The sequence below is a fragment of the Triticum urartu genome, chromosome 3 (assembly GCF_003073215.2).
Source record: "Triticum urartu cultivar G1812 chromosome 3, Tu2.1, whole genome shotgun sequence".
In the NCBI taxonomy this organism is placed as follows: domain Eukaryota; kingdom Viridiplantae; phylum Streptophyta; class Magnoliopsida; order Poales; family Poaceae; genus Triticum; species Triticum urartu.
Genome location: NC_053024.1, coordinates 640,291,512 through 640,311,026, shown reverse-complemented (window position 1 = coordinate 640,311,026; position 19,515 = coordinate 640,291,512). Strand labels below are relative to the sequence as shown.

At 47.0% G+C, this 19,515-nt stretch overlaps 1 pseudogene; it reads left to right on the top strand.

The window, feature by feature from the left end:
- Positions 1–19,515, top strand: part of LOC125547082 — a 71,840-nt pseudogene that overhangs the window by 34,733 nt on the left and 17,592 nt on the right.

Below are 19,515 nucleotides of genomic sequence, written 5' to 3'. Positions count from 1 at the left end.
ATTCCTCAAACAGCCACCATACCTACCTATCATGGCATTTCCATAGCCATTCCGAGATATATTGCCATGCAACTTCCATCATCATCATATACATGACTTGAGCATTCATTGTCATATTGCTTTGCATGATCGTAAGATAGCTAGCATGATGTTTTCATGGCTTGTCCGTTTTTTGATGTCATTGCTACGCTAGATCATTGCACATCCCGGTACACCGCCGGAGGCATTCATATAGAGTCATACCTTTGTTCTAGTATCGAGTTGTAATATTGAGTTGTAAGTAAATAAAAGTGTGATGATCATCATTATTAGAGCATTGTCCCCAGTGAGGAAAGGATGATGGAGACTATGATTCCCCCACAAGTCGGGATGAGACTCCGGACGAAAAAATAAAAAAAAATAAAATAAAGAGAAAGGCCAAAAAAGAGAAGGCCCAAAAAAAAAAATAAAAAAAGAGAGAAAAAGAGAGAAGGGGCAATGTTACTATCCTTTTACCACACTTGTGCTTCGAGTAGCACCATGTTCTTCATATAGAGAGTCTCTTGAGTTATCACTTTCATATTGAAAGTGCGTTATATCGACTAGAGGGGGGGTGAATAGGCGATTTTTATGAAAGTCTTCAAAACGTGGAAGTTATGAAGACAAACGATAGAAATAAACCTATTACCATGCAGCGGAAGGTAGACTACACTAGACAAGCCATAGTCAAGTATTCAATGAAGTGAAAGCACAATGACTTAATAGCAGCAATGTAGTAAGGATCAGGTAGGAAGATATTATGAAGCCATACAGAACATGCAGTCACTCAGTGAAGACAAAAGATAGTGCAAACATACAATGACTTCACAAGGAGCAACAACAAGTAAAGGGAAGGGAAGATGAAATCAGTGACTCGTTGAAGACAACGATTTGTTGGACCAGTTCCAGTTGCTGTGACAACTGTACATCTGGTTGGGGCGGCTAGGTATTTAAACCTTAGGACACACAGTCCCGGACACCCAGTCCTGAACACGCAGCTCAGGACACCCAGTCCTCACCGTATTCCCCTTGAGCTAAGGTCAGACAGACCTGGCCCAATCACTCTGGTAAGTCTTCAAGGTAGACTCCCAAACCTTCACATACTTCGTTCACCGCAATCCACAATGTCTCTTGGATGCTCAGAACGCGACGCCTAACCGGCTGGAGGATGCACAGTCCTCAAGTGTAATAAGTCTACAGATCACACAGACAAGAAGACTTAAGTGATGCCCAATTCTCTCTGGCTCTGGGTGGTTAGGGCTTTATCCTCGCAAGGAATTCTCTCTCAAAGGCTTCGGGGTGGGTTGCTCTCAAACGACAAAAGCCGTACTCTCAATCTGAGCAGCCAACCGTTTATGGTTGTGGGGGTGGGCTATTTATAGCCACTTGGCAACCCGACCTGATTTGTCCGAAATGATCCTGGGTCACTAAGGAACTGACATGTGTTCCAACGGTCAGATTTCAAACTCACACGGCAACTTTACTTGGGCTTGCAAGCAAAGCTGACTTGTCCGACTCTGGACAAGATTCGCTCTCATAGTCTTCACTCGAAGACATAGGTTTTTGGTTAGGCATCACTTCAGTCTTTGACTGTTCTCTTGACCCACATCTAATAGTACGGTGGTTCCCTATGACTCAACACAAAAAGAAAAAGAACTACGAAGATAAGTCTTCGAGCTCCATAGGCTTCCATGGTGTCTTCTCTTGTCATAGTCTTCAATTGTGAATATCTTCATATACCCTTTGACTTCAAAATGTCTTCATACATTTTTAGGGGTCATCTCTGGTAGGAAAACCGATCAATGAGGGACTTCTACCTGTGTTATCCTGCAATTCTCACAAACACATTAGTCCCTCAACTAGGTTTGTCTTCAATACTCCAAAACCAACTAGGGGTGGCACTAATGCACTTACAATCTCCCCCTTTTTGGTGATTGATGACAAACTAGTTGAAGTTTTCAACGGGGAATATAATCTGTGAAATTGTAAAGGATAAGGAATTGTCTTCATAAGTTGCAAGGGCTCCCCCTGAAGATGTGCATATAAGTAATTTGCTTTTGGAATGCAAATGCACATGGCAGGTTGTACTTGTGGAGATCCACTTCAACTTATGATGACAATCCACTATGCATGTGAAAGTATATGAAGATAATGACATGCATAATGGAAAATGGACGTCTGCAGAATGATCTAAGTGCGGAATTTATCGTCGCACATGCGGAATTTATCATCGCAAAACAAAGTGGCAGATAAGTAGCAGATGACCATCGAGTTTAAGTGTTACAACTCAAAGAACCAAATGTAGCAAAACGAGAGTTGTAAGCACGAAGCAAAATATAAAGCACCCGCCCATATGGACCCGCTTGAAGACTATCAACCTCATATGCTTCTTCCCCTTTTGTCAGTAAGGACCAAAATGGTTTGAAGACATAGAGCATCTACTCGTTCCCATGCGGAGTAGGTGAAGTAGCAGGGTCGTTGGTGGTGTTTGGCGGTGCTGAAGAGCTTGGAGCAGAGTTGACGCGTGCTGAAGGAGGTGGTGGTGAAGTAGCATCATCTTCATCCTCGATAACTCTGGCAGTCACTGTTGCAGCAGATGAAGAGAACTCAGAGTCTTCAAGGGGTGGAGTTCCTAGCAGCACAGCTCTTCGAGGAGGTGTGGAGTCAAACTTGAATCGCTCAGTGAAGCCATCCTCTTGGAGATCATCTTCAGAACACATCATAGTTAGCCCTTTCCATGTACGGCGACAGGTTTCATGGGCAACGAAAGCATTCTTGGAGGCAAGATTGCGAATGCGATTAACTTCCACCAAGAGGTTTTCATCTGACGCTTCAGCCAGTCATGATGCCTATCCTGTTTCTGATGAAGAGCCACAAGAAGCTCTCAGTCGTTGAGAACACGAGTGCGCTTCTTGGGTCTTGGAGCAGTTGTACTATCAGTGGCTTCAGTAGACGCAGGGTGTGGTGCACGTGTAGTGCCAGCTAAAGGATACACCCGAGTGACTGCTTCAACTCCTTCAATGTTCTATGAGAAACTCTGATGCTCTGCATTCTGAAGACTTAGAGGTTCCTTTGCAGGCTCAGGATAGATGGCTTTAGTAGAGATATCCACATCAGGCAGAAAAATCCTATGATTGCGAGCAGATGGCTGATATGAGATATCGGAGTGAAATTTAATTAGCCGCATTACCCATGGAGTGTAGAACTTCAAGCCAAACAGATCAGAGCCCGATGCAGCAAGTTGGCGGATGAATAAGTCCTGCGCATAGAAGCATTTTCCATGAAGAATATAGAAGACCAAAGTCTTCATTGCACCCTCAAGCTTGGCATTTGGAGAGTGCCCTTTGATGGGCCAGAGAGTTCGCCTGACGATGTGATAGATGGTTCGTGGCAGATACTCAAGGTCTTCAACGAAGAACTCTGTTGGATAAGCAGCATCTTGGGGCAATGGCTTCATCATGCTGAGCATCTGACTCATATCAGGTTCCGGCCTCTTAAAGATGCTCTCAATAGCTTCACTATGCAGCTGACAGCCATGCTCGTAGAGATCACCAGGAGTGGGAAAACCAGTGAGCTCAATGATGTCAAATGCATTGGCTTCATGATGAACATTTCCAGTCATCCACTCCAGGAACCAAGTCTTCGGATCTCTGTTGTACCCGCGGATATGAAGTGTGGCATAGAATTGGAGCAGCAGCTCTTCATTCCAATGCTCTTGGTCAGTAACGAACGGCAGCAGTCCAACTTCCTTGAAGCAATCCAAAGCTTCTTCCAGACAAGGCAGACCAGCTATGGCTTCAATGTCAAGGCGCTTGTGTGGGAAGATGCGACCTTGGTTGTAAAGAATGCATGAGTAATAGCTTCGCTGAGGATAGCTCCAGAACCGATCAGATGATATCCTTTCCCTTGAGTAGGGGTTCCTGGAGCTATCGAAGAATGTGTTGTCTGCCCTGAAGCCATTGATATTGAAGGAGCCAGGTGCTGATGCAGGACCTGGGAACCTTGGCAATCTTGGGATTGGCTTCTGTACCTGAGGCATGTGCTCAACATGATAGTCGAACTGTGGACCGGTAGCAGACTCAGGAACAGAAGTGACGGGATCGGTGGCTTTGTTGTCTTCTTTTTCCGTTGGGGAGGGATCCACATTAGCTTCATTTGTGGTTGTGGCAGCCGCAAGATTTTCAAGCACGTTCTCCTTGAGAACTGCTTCTTGGTGGGACAGTGGAGTGGCAACTTGTGGGACTTCATCTTCCGTGGCTGATGCAGCCGGATTGTCTTCAGCAGAGACTTGAGGCCTTGGACCTTTGCAAAGTCTGCGCAACGCGGGCGACGCCTGTGGAGTTGGAGTGGGTTGGGCCTCATAGTCTTCTTCCTATTGTGGGCGATCTGCCCATGAAGCATCTTGTGCAATTGGCGTCAGTGGACGACCAATGCTAATGAGTTTGCTGTTCTGAGGAAGGACTGCACCATCTTCTACATTGTCATGTTGACCAATGTCTTCAGCAGCGATGGGATCAGCTGCTGGAAAGTCTTCAGCTTCATGAGCCTCTGTGGAAGCAGGCTCATGGGTAGTCAGTTGGCATTCATGGCGTTCAGCTTCAGGATAGACCATAAAAATGGGTTCAACTATCAAGGGCTCTGTGGGAGCTGCACAATCTTTCTTGGTCTTCCTCTTCTTGGAGGGGGTAGTTGGAGAGGCTTCAGAATGTTTCCTCTTCCTGGATTCAGCCTCAGCAGTCCTTTTCTTCTTGAGCTCTGAAGCTGTTGACCGGCTTTTTGGCTTTGAGCCAGTCATTTTAGTTGTGAAGACAATAGGAACTGCTTCCTGCCTTGGTGCGTCAGGTTCAGCCGTAGCAGGCTTCTTCTTCTTCTTTGTGGCCATCCTGGGGTCGATGCCAGGACGCCCAAGGGCCTTGCGCTTCTCAGCCTCATTGTAGGCTTTCACACATCTGTCAGCCAGAGTCTTCATGCGCTCACGTGAACCCTGAGCATCTGCACGTTTCTTTACAAAGGCTTCCTTGAGCTCGTGCATCATACTCTTGAAGTTCTTCACTTCCTGCACGCTGAGCTTGGCCATATGCTTCTTGAACTGAGCCTTTTCATAGTCAATCTTTTGCTTCAGTTCAACAATGCGCTGGGCAATAGCGAGTTCTGAAGCAATGGCGCCTTGGAAGGCGACACTGAGGCCAATTGGTAGCTGCAGATCTTCAAAGCTGATGTTTGGCGTGTCAAACCACTCGTCAATGAAGTTGTGGATGATGGTCACATCAAAGAGAGGCAGGTCATTGAAGATTTCTGCTTCTTCTTTGCTCTTGATGAGTTGCTCAAGAGCGTCATCTGCAGATCTTCATCACTTGACAGATCAATGTCGTCATTGCGCAGAATGGCAGCAGCAGTTAGCTCTTGTCCGGTGTGAGGCAGAGGCATCTTGACCTTCTGGGGCTTGGAGATGCGAGATAAGTCTTCGGACTGCACACTGTCTTCAGGAGGTGCAGTTGCCAGTGGCTTCGCCCGTGAGATTTTTGGTGAAGGGGCAGGCTTTGAAGCTTTAGGCTTCTTCAGCTTCTTTGTCTTCGGCGCTGCAGGCGCTTCTTCTGATTCAGCGTCAGCTGCAGGCTCATTCACTGCAGTCCCTTGAACCAAGATACGGGTGATGAGGCCTTCAAGGTTGTAGAAAGGACCGATGACATTGGGTTCTGCATCTCGTGTGCCATCTGCCCTTGGTGCTGAGGGACCAGGGTTGAAGTCTAACCCCAAAGTCTTCTTGTTCTGCTTCTTGAGTTCTGGGCAAACTGGAAGTTGCGCTTGAACAGATTGTCGTCACGACACCATAGTAGTGACGATGGGTGTGCATCACGCAGGCTGTGGCCCACGACCATGCAGGGATAGAAGCCTTGAGCAATGGCTTCATCTCTGCGACCTGGGTAGAAGATTGTTGGCTACAGTATAGAATGATGTCTCCCCACGGTCTCGTTGCTCGCCATGTTTTGCATCAGAAGTCGTCATACATTCTCACACTATCTGGTACAGCGAGTGCTTACAATACTAGGGAGCGGTGCAATGCTAGAAAGCTCGGAATTCACGCGCGCAGGTAGCTCTGTTCGCAGGCGACTGCTTCACGGTTGGAGGAGGATGTTTGGCGGGGTCGTATAGCGCGCCGAGGATATAGTTTCCTTCCTTCGGATCTATTAAATTATAATGTCTCTTATGCGAGACACGGGTACATCACCTGCAAAGATCTCCTTGGATAGTATGTCTCACAATGCTTTCTGGCCCTTACTTTGCTGCTTGGTCTCGATGAGCATAAGACCACTTATATGAGAGAAAATGCTGACACTGATGCCAGGGAAAGGCTTCAGAGATTTTTACCTACGTTACAGGCTTCAGATTTTCGCTTGCTGGACAAACGAACTGGCTTCAGGAGCGGTAATTTATGTGATGCTGTAAGAATTCTGCAAATGAATGCAGACTATGAGAACCAAGGATTCTCCCACGGACATGTACCTGTGACAGCATTAAGGTGCGAGGGAAGGGGAAGAGGTCATATGCATTCTCAGAAGATTTTGAAGATAAATCAGTTTAGAAGACATTGACCTCATCGTGCGAAGACATTCACTCATAGATAAGGAGTTGGTTCCAGATTTGTACGAATCCAGATCAGTACAAGTGAGGAATCTAACTACTTTGTGAAGCATAAGTGAATATACTAGGCATGTTATGAGATGCAGTATGAAAGAGATCCAACTTGTGTGAATAGAAACTGCTTGTGGTAGAAAGTGATAAAGCTATAGGATCAAAGGGGCCGTAAAAAGGAAGTTTTATTTACCACACGAAGAACTGCTAGACGGAGTGGAAGAGGAGGCCGAGCAGTTCGATCTTCCGTGCCCTAACTTGGCGACGGAGGACACCTACGGCGACGGCGGAGAGGACGATGTCCACGGTCGGCGTGAAGACAGGCGTCGGAGAGGTTGCGGCAGCGAAGCGCTTCGTCGCCGGCGTCGTCGAGGGCTAGCGGTGGCGCTAGGGTTCGTGCGAGAGTGGAAGAAGAGATAATGACCGCGTGAAGTGTGTATTTATAGGTACATGGGCGGCACTGCGCTATTACACAGGTGCCCCTGGCGATTCGCATCTGAGGAACACGTGGCCATTATGCGGAATTTTGGGGTTTGTTCCACGTCCCACGCACGCCTTGATTGTCGGGTGGTCGTTCCTACTTCATGTGGAGGAATGAGCATTGAAAACGGACTTAATGGTTGTCTCTGTATCTTCTGCTGACAAGGACGCAGAGAAGACATTCGACAGTTTCAATAGAATGCATATGATTTGGAGAGATAGAATTTGAGATAGAAAGCATAGAGAGGTTAGGGTCCGATCACATTCACTTAGTTCAAAAGATTCAACAATGAAGACATAGCTATAAGTGAATGCTGTAGAGGACAGAACACTAATATATATATATATATAATCAACATAGTGAAGATAATCATGAAGATATGTTGAGATCGAAGCCAAACCAAATGTGAAGACATTGCAAGGTAACGTCATGAGTGAAACACTTCAAAATAGAACATTTGGTGGTGGCGCACGGACCGAGGTGGATTATGGTGGAGGGGGGCACCGCACACGGCTAAAAGATCAATGATCAACTTGTGTGTCTATGGGGTGCCCCCTTCCCCCGTATATAAAGGAGTGGAGGAGGGGAGGGGCTGGCCCTCTCTATGGCGCGCCCTAGGGGAGTCCTACTCCCACATGGAGTAGGATTCCCCCCTTCCCTAGTTGGAGTAGGAGAGGAAGGGAAGGAGGAGTAGGAGAGAAGGAAAGGGGGGCCGAGCCCCTCTATTCCAATTCGGCATCTGGGGGGACCAGCTTGGGGTGCGCGCTCACAACTTAGGAGTGATTAGTGTTACGTGTTTTCATCTCGGCAGGTTGGGATTAGTCTTGGTAGAGGTGGCGGTTTGGTTTGAGGTGTAGTGTGTTCGGCGAGCGATAGGACGGGTATGGCACTCGAGTATAGAACGTTGTCAGGGAATGCAGCGGTCAGGATCGGATGAGTGTCGGGAGGAGTTCAGTCGCTGCGGCGTGGTGACGATATGTGTGCGATGCTACGTGAGGGTATGCCACGAGAGTACGCAGTATTCCAGCTATTATGCGGGCTTATTCGGATCAGTAGAGCATGGGCTGAGTTTGTTACGTGGCATAACTTGTGTCTGAGGTGTGTCTGTATATCAGGAACAGGGAGGAGGAGGACGGCTGGAGGGGGCGTGCCGAAGTGTGGAGTCTAGGATCTGTGCTAGTAGGATTCCTCTTGGATGGAGAGGGGAAGGGGGGAGAAGAGGAGGGGGCGTTTTGTACTTCGGAACGAGGGGAGGGGTGCGATTGGGCTTTTTTCTTTCGTATGGTAGGCATACATATTTGTATCTCGGTACTGGTCTGATTTCGTGTGAATATAGTCGCGTTATTGATTTTCGTCTAGAAGATTTCTTATTTTTTCGAGAACTCTCGTCATGGTCGCGATTCTTTCAATTCGAGGGGACTCGACTCTTCGTCATTTATATATATCTATCTTGCTTAGTGCGGCCTACGGTTCTGACATGTAGCATGCGGCGTTCAGTATATAGGACTGGATGCTCATATTGGTCAGTATTTCGAGATCTCTCGGGCAAGTAACATAACGATGACAAAGGGAATAACGTATGTTGTTATGCGGTTTGACGATAAAGATCTTCGTAGAATATGTAGGAGCCAATATGAGCATCCAGGTTCCGCTATTGGTTATTGACCTGGAGATGAGTCTCGGTCATGTCTACATAGTTCTCGAACCCGTAGGGTCCGCACGCTTAACGTTTGATGATTTGTATTATGAGTTATGTGATTTGATGACCGAAGTTTGTTCGGAGTCCTGGATGAGATCGGACATGACGAGGAGTCTCGAAATGGTCGAGACGTAAAGATCGATATATTGGAAGGCTATATTCGGACATCGGAAAGGTTCCGAGTGATTCGGGTATTTTTCGGAGTACCGGAGAGTTACAGGATATGTATTTGGGCCTTAATGGGCCATACGGGAAAGGAGAGAAAGGCCTCAAGGGTGGCCGCCCCTTCCCCATGTCTGGTCCGAATTGGACTAGGGAGGGGGCGCCCCCTTCCTTCCTTCTCCTTCTCCCTTCCTTTTTCCTATTCCATATGGGAGGTGGAATCCTACTAGGACTAGGGAGTCCTAGTAGGACTCCACACTTGGCGCGCCCCCTCCTAGGGCCGGCCTCCTCCTCCCTTGCTCCTTTATATACGGGGGCAGGGGGCACCCCTGAACACAAGTTGATCCACGTGATCATATTCTTAGCCGTGTGCGGTGCCCCCTTCCACCATAGTCCTCGATAATATTGTAGCGGTGCTTAGGCGAAGCCCTGCGACAGTAGTACATCAAGATCGTCACCACGCCGTCGTGCTGACGGAACTCTTCCCCGACACTTTGCTGGATCGGAGTCCGGGGATCGTCATCGAGCTGAACGTGTGCTAGAACTCGGAGGTGCCGTAGTTTCGGTGCTTGATCGGTCGGGCCGTGGAGACGTACGACTACATCAACCAAACGCTTCGTTGTCGATCTACAAGGGTACGTAGATCACACTTCCCCTCTGCGTGTGCGTAGGAATTTTTTTGAAATTACTACGTTCCACTATACTTCCTATACGGTGGGTAACGCCACCACCATGTTCTATTTTGAAGTGTTTCACTCATGCGTTATTTGCTATGTCTTCACATTTGGTTTGGCTTCGATCTCAACATATCTTCATGATTATCTTCACTATGTTGATTATATATATATATATTAGTGTTCTGTCCTCTACAGCATTCACTTATAGCTATGTCTTCATTGTTGAATCTTTTGAACTAAGTGAATGTGATCGGACCCTAACCTCTCTATGCTTTCTATCTCAAATTCTATCTCTCCAAATCATATGCATTCTATTGAAACTGTCGAATGTCTTCTCTGCGTCCTTGTCAGCAGAAGATACAGAGACAACCATTAAGTCCGTTTTCAATGCTCATTCCTCCACATGAAACCCGGAGAAGTAGGAACGACCACCCGACAATCAAGGCGTGCGTGGGACGTGGAACAAACCCCAAAATTCCGCATAATGGCCACGTGTTCCTCAGATGCGAATCGCCAGGGGCACCTGTGTAATAGCGCAGTGCCGCCCATGTACCTATAAATACACACTTCACAGCGGTCATTATCTCTTCTTCCACTCTCGCACGAACCCTAGTGCCACTGCTAGCCCTCGACGACGCCGGCGATGAAGCGCTTCGCTGCCGCAACCTCTCCGACGCCGTCTTCACGCCGACCGTGGACATCGTCCTCTCCACCGTCGCCGTAGGTGTCCTCCGTCGCCAAGTTAGGGCACGGAAGATCGAACTGCTCGGCCTCATCTTCCACTTCGTCTATCAGTTCTTAGTGGGTAAATAAAACTTCCTTTTCACAGCACCGTTGATCCTATGGATTTGTCACTTTCTACCACAAGCAGTTTCTATTCACACAAGTTAGATCTCTCTCATACTGCATCTCATAACATGCCTAGTATATTCACTTATGCTTCAGAAAGTAGTTAGATTCCTCACTTGTACTGATCTGTGGATTCGTACAAATCTGGAACCAACTCCTTATCTATGAGTGAATGTCTTCGCACGATGAGGTCAATGTCTTCAAAACTGATTTATCTTCAAAATCTTCTGAGAATGCATATGACCTCTTCCCCTTCCCTCGCACCTTAATGCTGTCATAGGTACATGTCCGTGGGAGAATCCTTTGGTTCTCATAGTCTGCATTCATTTGCAGAATTCTTACGACATCACATTAATTCTCCCGAAGTCAGTTCCTCTTGGTCCAGCAAAGCGAAAATCTTTGAAGCCTTTGAACGTGTTGAAGCATTTCAAGTTAAAGTTTATGGCTTCAGAGAAAGCAGCAAGGAAGGGTGGCAGAAAGCATTGTGGAGAAACATCCAGAGATCTGCCAGATGAACTCTCAGAACTGTACAAAATAGATCCTGAAGAGGATTACAATCGGCGCAAGACCCGAATCCAATGGATTCCAAGATATTGGGCAGAACAATGGTTCAAATACCGATTTGTAACCCAGGAATATGCTGAGAAAAATGCCATCAAGCGACCGTGGGGAGACATCTTATACAACAATCTTCTACCCAGGTCCAGAGATGAAGCCATTGCTCAAGGCTTCTATCCCTGCATGGTCTGTGGGCCACAGCCTGCTGATGCACACCCATCGTCACTACTATGGTGTCGTGACGACAATCTGTTCAAGCGCAACTTCCAGTTTGCCCAGAACTCAGCGAAGCAGAACAAGAAGACTTTGGGGTTAGACTTCAACCCTGGTCCCTCAGCACCAAGGGCAGATGGCACACGAGATGCAGAACCCAATGTCATCGGTCCTTTCTCACAACCTTGAAGGCCTCATCACCCGCATCTTAGTTCAAGGGACTGCAGTGAATGAGCCTGCAGCTGACGCTGAATCAGAAGAAGTCCCTGCAGCGCCGAAGACAAAGAAGATGAAGAAGCCTAAAGCTTCAAAGCCTGCCCCCTCACCAAAAATCTCAAGGGCGAAGCCACTGGCAACTGCACCTCCTGAAGACAGTGTGCAGTCCGAAAACTTATCTCGCATCTCCAAGCCCTAGAAAGTCAAGATGCCTCTGCCTCACACCGGACAAGAGCTAACTGCTGCTGCCATTCTGCGCAATGACGACATTGATCTGTCAAGTGATGAAGATCTAGCAGATGACGCTCTTGAGCAACTCATCAAGAGCAAAGAAGAAGCAGAAATCTTCAATGATCTGCCTCTCTTTGATGTGACCATCATCCACAACTTCATTGACGAGTGGTTTGACACGCCAAACATCAGCTTTGAAGATCTGCAGCTACCAATTGGCCTCAGTGTCGCCTTCCAAGGCGCCATTGCTTCAGAACTCGCTATTGCCCAGCGCATTGTTGAACTGAAGCAAAAGATTGACTATGAAAAGGCTCAGTTCAAGAAGCATATGGCCAAGCTCAGCGTGCAGGAAGTGAAGAACTTCAAGAGTATGATGCACGAGCTCAAGGAAGCCTTTGTAAAGAAACGTGCAGAAGCTCAGGGTTCGCGTGAGCGCATGAAGACTCTGGCTGACAGATGTGTGCAAGCCTACAATGAGGCTGAGAAGCGCAAGGCCCTTGGGCGTCCTGGCATCGACCCCAGGATGGCCACAAAGAAGAAGAAGAAGCCTGCTACGGCTGAACCTGACGCACCAAGGCAGGAAGCAGTTCCTATTGTCTTCCCAACTAGACTGACTGGCTCGAAGCCAAAAAGCCGGTCAACCGCTTCAGAGCTCAAGAAGACAAGGACTGCTGAGGCTGAAGCCAGGAAGAGGAAACATTCTGAAGCCTCTCCAACTGCCCCCTCCAAGAAGAAGAGGAAGACCAAGAAAGATCGGGCTGCTCCCACAGAGCCCTTGATAGTTGAACCCATTTCTATGGTCTATCCTGAAGCTGAACGCCAACTGACTATCCATGAGCCTGCTTCCACAGAGGCTCATGAAGCTGAAGACTTTCCAGCAGCTGATCCCATCGCTGCTGAAGACATTGGTCAACATGACCATGTAGAAGATGGTGCAGTCCTTCCTCAGAAACAGCGAACTCATCAGCATTGGTCGTCCACTGACGCCAATTGCACAGGATGCTTCATGGGCGGATCGCCCACAAGAGGAAGAAGACTTTGAGGCCCAGCCAACTCCAACTCCACAGGCGTCGCCTCGTTGCGCAGGCTTCGCAAAGGTCCAAGGCCTCAAGTCTCTGCTGAAGACAATCCGGCTGCATCAGCCGCGGAAGATGAAGTCCCACAAGTTGCCACTCCACTGTCCCACCAAGAAGCAGTTCTCAAGGAGAACGTGCTTGAAAATCTTGCGGCTGCCACAACCACCAATGAAGCTAATGTGGAGCCCTCCCCAACGGAAGAAGAAACAGCGAAGCCACTGATCCCGTCACTTCTGTTCCTGAGTCTGCTGCCGGTCCCCAGTTCGACTATCATGTTGAGCACAGGCCTCAGGTACAGAAGCCAATCCCAAGATTGCCAAGGTTCCCAGGTCCTGCATCAGCACCTGGCTCCTTCAATATCAATGGCTTCAGGGCAGACAACACATTCTTCGATAGCTCCAGGAACCCCTACTCAAGGGAAAGGATATCATCTGATCGGTTCTGGAGCTATCCTCAGCGAAGCTATTACTCATGCATTCTTTACAACCAAGGTCGCATCTTCCCACACAAGCGCCTTGACATTGAAGCCATAGCTGGTCTGCCCTGTCTGGAAGAAGCTTTGGATTGCTTCAAGGAAGTTGGACTGCTGCCGTTCGTTACTGACCAAGAGCATTGGAATGAAGAGCTGCTGCTCCAATTCTATGCCACACTTCACATCCGCGGGTACAGCAGAGATCCGAAGACTTGGGTCCTGGAGTGGATGACCGGAAACGTTCATCACGAAGCCAATGCATTTGACATCATTGAGCTCACTGGTTTGCCCACTCCTGGCGATCTCTACGAGCATGGCTGTCAGCTGCATAGTGAAGCTATTGAGAGCATCTTTAAGAGGCCGGAACCTGATATGAGTCAGATGCTCAGCATGATGAAGCCATTGCCCCAAGATGCTGCTTATCCAACAGAGTTCTTCGTTGAAGACCTTGAGTATCTGCCAAGAACCATCTATCACATCATCAGGCGAACTCTCTGGCCCATCAAAGGGCACTCTCCAAATGCCAAGCTTGAGGGTGCAATGAAGACTTTGGTCTTCTATATTCTTCATGGAAAATGCTTCAATGCACAGGACTTATTCATCCGCCAACTTGCTGCATCAGGCTCTGATCTGTTTGGCTTGAAGTTCTACGCCCCATGGGTAATGCGGCTAATTAAACTTCACTCCGATATCTCATATCAGCCATCTGCTCGCAATCATAGGATTTTTCTGCCTGATGTGGATATCTCTACTGAAGCCATCTATCCTGAGCCTGCAAAGGAACCTCTAAGTCTTCAGAATGCAGAGCATCAGAGTTTCTCACAGAACATTGAAGGAGTTGAAGCAGTCACTCGGGTGTATCCTTTGGCTGGCACTACACGTGCACCACACCCTGCGTCTACTGAAGCCACTGATAGTACAACTGCTCCAAGACCCAAGAAGCGCACTCGTGTTCTCAACGACCGAGAGCTTCTTGTGGCTCTTCATCAGAAACAGGATAGGCATCATGACTGGCTGAAGCGTCAGATGAAAAGCCTCTTGGTGGATGTTAATCGCATTCGCAATCTTGCCACCAAGAATGCTTTCGTTGCCCATGAAACCTGTCGCCGCACATGGAAAGGGCTACGATGATGTGTTCTGAAGCTGATCTTCAAGAGGATGGCTTCACTGAGCGATTCAAGTTTGACTCCACACCTCCTCGAAGGGCTGCTGCGGAGGAACTCCATCCCTTGAAGACTCTGAGTTCTCTTCCTCTGCTGCAACTGTGACTGCCAGAGTGATCGAGGATGAAGACGATGCTACTTCACCGCCACCTCCTTCAGCACGCTTCGACTCTGCTCCAAGCTCTTCAGCACCGCCAAACACCACCAACGACCCTGCTGCTTCACCTACTCCTCATGGGAACGAGTAGATGCTCTATGTCTTCAAACCTTTTTGGTCCTTACTGACAAAAGGGGGAGAAGCATATGAGGTTGATAGTCTTCAAGCGGGTCCATATGGGCGGGTGCTTTATATTTTGCTTCGTGCTTACAACTCTCGTTTTGCTACATTTGGTTCTTTGAGTTGTAACACTTAAACTCGATGGTCGTCTGCTACTTATCTGCCACCTTGTTTTGCGATGATAAATTCCGCATGTGCGACGATAAATTCCGCACTTAGATCATTCTGCAGACGTCCATTTTCCATTATGCATGTCATTATCTTCATATACTTTCACATGCATAGTGGATTGTCATCATAAGTTGAAGTGGATCTCCACAAGTACAACCTGCCATGTGCATTTGCATTCCAAAAGCAAATTACTTATATGCACATCTTCAGGGGGAGCCCTTGCAACTTATGAAGACAATTCCTTATCCTTTACAATTTCACAGATTATATTCCCCGTTGAAAACTTCAACTAGTTTGTCATCAATCACCAAAAAGGGGGAGATTGTAAGTGCATCTAGTGCCACCCCTAGTTGGTTTTGGAGTATTGACGACAAACCTAGTTGAGGGACTAATGTGTTTGTGAGAATTGCAGGATAACACAGGTAGAAGTCCCTCATTGATTCGGTTTTTCCTACCAGAGATGACCCCTAAAAATGTATGAAGACATTGAAGTCAAAGGTGGTATATGAAGATATTCACATTGAAGACTATGACAAGAGAAGACACCACATGAAGCCTATGGAGCTCGAAGACTTAGATCTTTCGTAGTTCTTTTTCTTTTGTGTTGAGTCATAGGAACCACCGTACTGTTAAGTGGGGTCCAAGAGAACCAGTCAGAATGACTGAAGTGATGCCTAACCAAAACCTATGTCTTCGAGTGAAGACTATGAGAGCGAATCTTGTCCAGAGTCGGACAAGTCAGCTTTGCTTGTAGCCCAAGTAAAGTTGCCGTGTGAGTTTGAAATCTGACCGTTGGAACACGTGTCAGTTCCTTAGTGACCCAGGGTCATTTCGGACAAATCAGGTCGGGTTGCCAAGTGGCTATAAATAGCCCACCCCCTACAACCATAAACGGTTGGCTGCTCAGATTGAGAGTACGGCTTTTGTCGTTTGAGAGCAACCCACCTCGAAGCCTTTGAGAGAGAATTCCTTGCGAGGATAAAGCCCTAACCACCCAGAGCCAAAGAGAATTGGGCATCACTTAAGTCTTCTTGTCTGTGTGATCTAAAGACTTATTACACTTGAGGACTGTGCATCCTCCAGGCGGTTAGGCGTCGCGTTCTAAGCATCCAAGAGACATTGTGGATTGCCGGTGAACAAAGTCTGTGAAGGTTTGGGAGTCTACCTTGAAGACTTACCAGAGTGATTGGGCGAGGTCTGTGTGACCTTAGCTCAAGGGGAATACGGTGAGGACTGGGTGTCCTGAGCTGCGTGTTCAGGACTGGGTGTCCGGGACTGTGTGTCCTAAGGTTTAAATACCTAGCCGCCCCAACCAGACGTACAGTTGTCACAGCAACTGGAACTGGTCCAACAAATCATTGTCTTCAACGAGTCACTGGTTTCATCTTCCCTTCCCTTTACTTACTGTTACTCCTTGTGAAGTCATTGTATGTTTGCACTATCTTTTGTCTTCACTGAGTGACTGCGTGTTCTGTCTGGCTTCACAATATCTTCCTACCTGATCCTTACTACATTGCTGCTATTAGTCATTGTGCTCTCACTCTATTGAATACTTGACTATGGCTTGCCTAGTGTAGTCTACCTTCCGCTACAGGGTATTAGGTTTATTTCTATCGTTTGCCTTCATAACTCCCACGTTTTGAAGACTTTCATAAAAATCGCCTATTCACCCCCCCTCTAGTCGATATAACGCACTTTCAATAAGACCCCTAACAAAGGGATCCAGAGCGAGGCCTAGTCCTTGAAGGAAGTGGGAGACGAACACAACGCTCTCGTTGGGTTCAGGAGTAGGGATGGCCTGCCCTCGGGCGGGCAGCCTATGCGGAATTTCGGCGGTCAGGTATCCGGCCTCCCTCAACTTCTTGACGTCCTCCTCCGTGACGGAGTAAGGCATCCACCGGCCTTGAAGGCTGGATCCAGACATGACTGAAGGTCCGAAGCACCTGACCTGGGCTTTGGGTGTTAGAACTCGAAGCACGGGAAGGATTCGATTGAGCACAGGAGGGAAAAAGTAAAAGCATTGCCCCTTTATAAAGAGGGTGAATATCAAGCGTCCTCCTCGCAGCCGTTTGGGACTTGCCTAAAATCTAGGAGTCCTAGGCACGGTTGGGTTACCCACGTCCGTATTGATGAGAATCCCGTAATAAGGGGAACACGATCTCTGCTTTGACAAGACGTGTCAAGAAACCGCCTCGCGTTATGTGCGGGGCTAGTTAAGGAAAAACGGTTCGAATAATTACCAGGCCATGGCATAATGTCATGCTGCCAAAACGTGTCAGCAGATTGGATTTGTGGAAATATTATTCTCTCTACGACGGTATGTGGAACTTATTTTGCAGGGTCAGACACTATCCTTTTATTCAAACTCTTTTGTGGTGTATCCGGAGGAGGAACCCGCCTTGCAATGCCGAAGACAACACTGCGCGCCGGACTCATCGTCATTGAAGCCTGGTTCAGGGGCTACTGAGGGAGTCCTGGATTAGGGGGTCTCCAGACAGCCGGACTCTATCCTTTGGCCGGACTGTTGGACTATGAAGATACAAGATTGAAGACTTCGTCCCGTGTCCGGATGGGACTCTACTTGGCGTAGAAGGCAAGCTAGGCAGTACGGATATGTATATCTCCTCCTTTGTAACCGACCTTGTGTAACCCTAGCCCCCTCCGGTGTCTATATAAACCGGAGGGTTTAGTCCGTAGGACAACATACAATCATACCATAGGCTAGCTTCTAGGGTTTAGCCTCTCCGATCTCGTGGTAGATCAACTCTTGTAATACTCATATCATCAAGAATAAATCAAGCAGGACGTAGGGTTTTACCTCCATCAAGAGGGCCCGAACCTGGGTAAAACATCGTGTCCCCTGCCTCCTGTTACCATCCGCCTTAGACGCACAGTTCGGGACCCCCAACCCAAGATCCACCGGTTTTGACACCGACAGTATCCCTCAGGATAAAGTGGTTCCTAAGTCATTTTACCTCCTCTAGTTGCAACTCTAACAGCAAAGTCATGCATATTATGATTCATTTCATCTAGCAATTCTCTTTGCAATTTAGCAACTTGGTCTAGTTGGGTTTGAACCATAGAAGCATGTTTTCCAACACCTCTAACCAATGGTGTGTGTTGGTCCTAAACAAATGGTTTTTAACCCCTTTCCGCGACGACATTCAGAACCGTCGCCAAGTGAGTGTGGGCGATAGGGGGGTCCTTACCACACGACCCAGAAACCGTTGGGGATATGCCCATCCTGGCACACACGCTCGGCAAAATGAGGTCGTGTGCGACCGGTGAGCACTCAAATACAGAAATACGTACAGTAGTGCTAAAAAATACAATTATACAAGAGAAATCATTTCCGTTCATAAGTACATCCCACACAGTCAGTCACCACTAAACGTTTCCGTTCGTATATACATCCCACACAGTCACTACAAGGAAAACGTTTGCGCAAGGTAGCGTAACGCAAACAGTTTTGAAGAGAATGTCGTGTGTGATTGTTCATTGATCCAACAAGGTTTATTCCTGGAAACTGTGTGTGTTGCTTGAGGTCATCGCCCATGGTGGTTTCTCTTTAACCGTTTGCAATAGGAAAACCCAATTAGCAAGCTAATTGGCCAATTAGCGGGCTAATTTCCCTATTATTAATAATCCATTTACTAATCTAATTGACATTCATATTAAGCACATAATATATTCCATTTCCATATTAAGGAAGCTGGATTTCATAATTGAAATACATCAGAGTACAACATTATATAGCTTCAGCACTCAGCTACCCCATTACACAACTGCACCAGCAGCAAGTTTCACATGCAACATCTAGAACCTTTAGAAATTAGCATCATTGACGGTACATAGAGAGATGCATCTCATCTAGAAAATTGTTGAAGCGGAAGGCGAATATTGAGCCTTCATTCATGTTGAAGGTCTTTGCAACTTTAGGCAAGTGCCTATGGATGATTAACCGTCCATCCTTCGACCTCTTCAGGAACACTTCAATATTGAATCATCAGTGAAGCTTGAAAACAAGGATGTGCATGAATATCTTCTCTATATTGGAAATGGGGTAAAGGAATACAAAAAGGCAAGGTATAATAGTTAGTACCATCTTGTAACCTCAGTGCTTCTCATTGTTTCCCCTGCAAACACATATAAGGTAGTTAGTCATCAGGTTAGTAAAGGGTTCACATGCTATTCAGTAAAATATGTTGATGAAAAATAAGCACATTGCAGATTCATTAGATTAATTCAAGCCACATGGAAAACCTATTTATCCAAACCAAGCATGATTAAGAACTAGGAAATATAGCACTTTTACATGTTTCTCATGTATTAAGTGCAGCCAAATTCGATTTATTCCTCACATGGTATACAATAACATAATGCAGCCACATCAATTGAACATCACATTGCAGAATTGAACCAAGAAGTTAACTAAACACCACAACAAATGAACCAAACGTTAACTGAGCACCACATTGCACAATATAACATACTCCTAATAGAAGATCAGACAGTTAACCAAACCAAGCATGCTTAACAACTTGGAAATATAGCAATTGTATTTGTTTCTCATGTATTTAGTACAGCCAAATTCGATTTATTCCTCACATCTCTCTCTT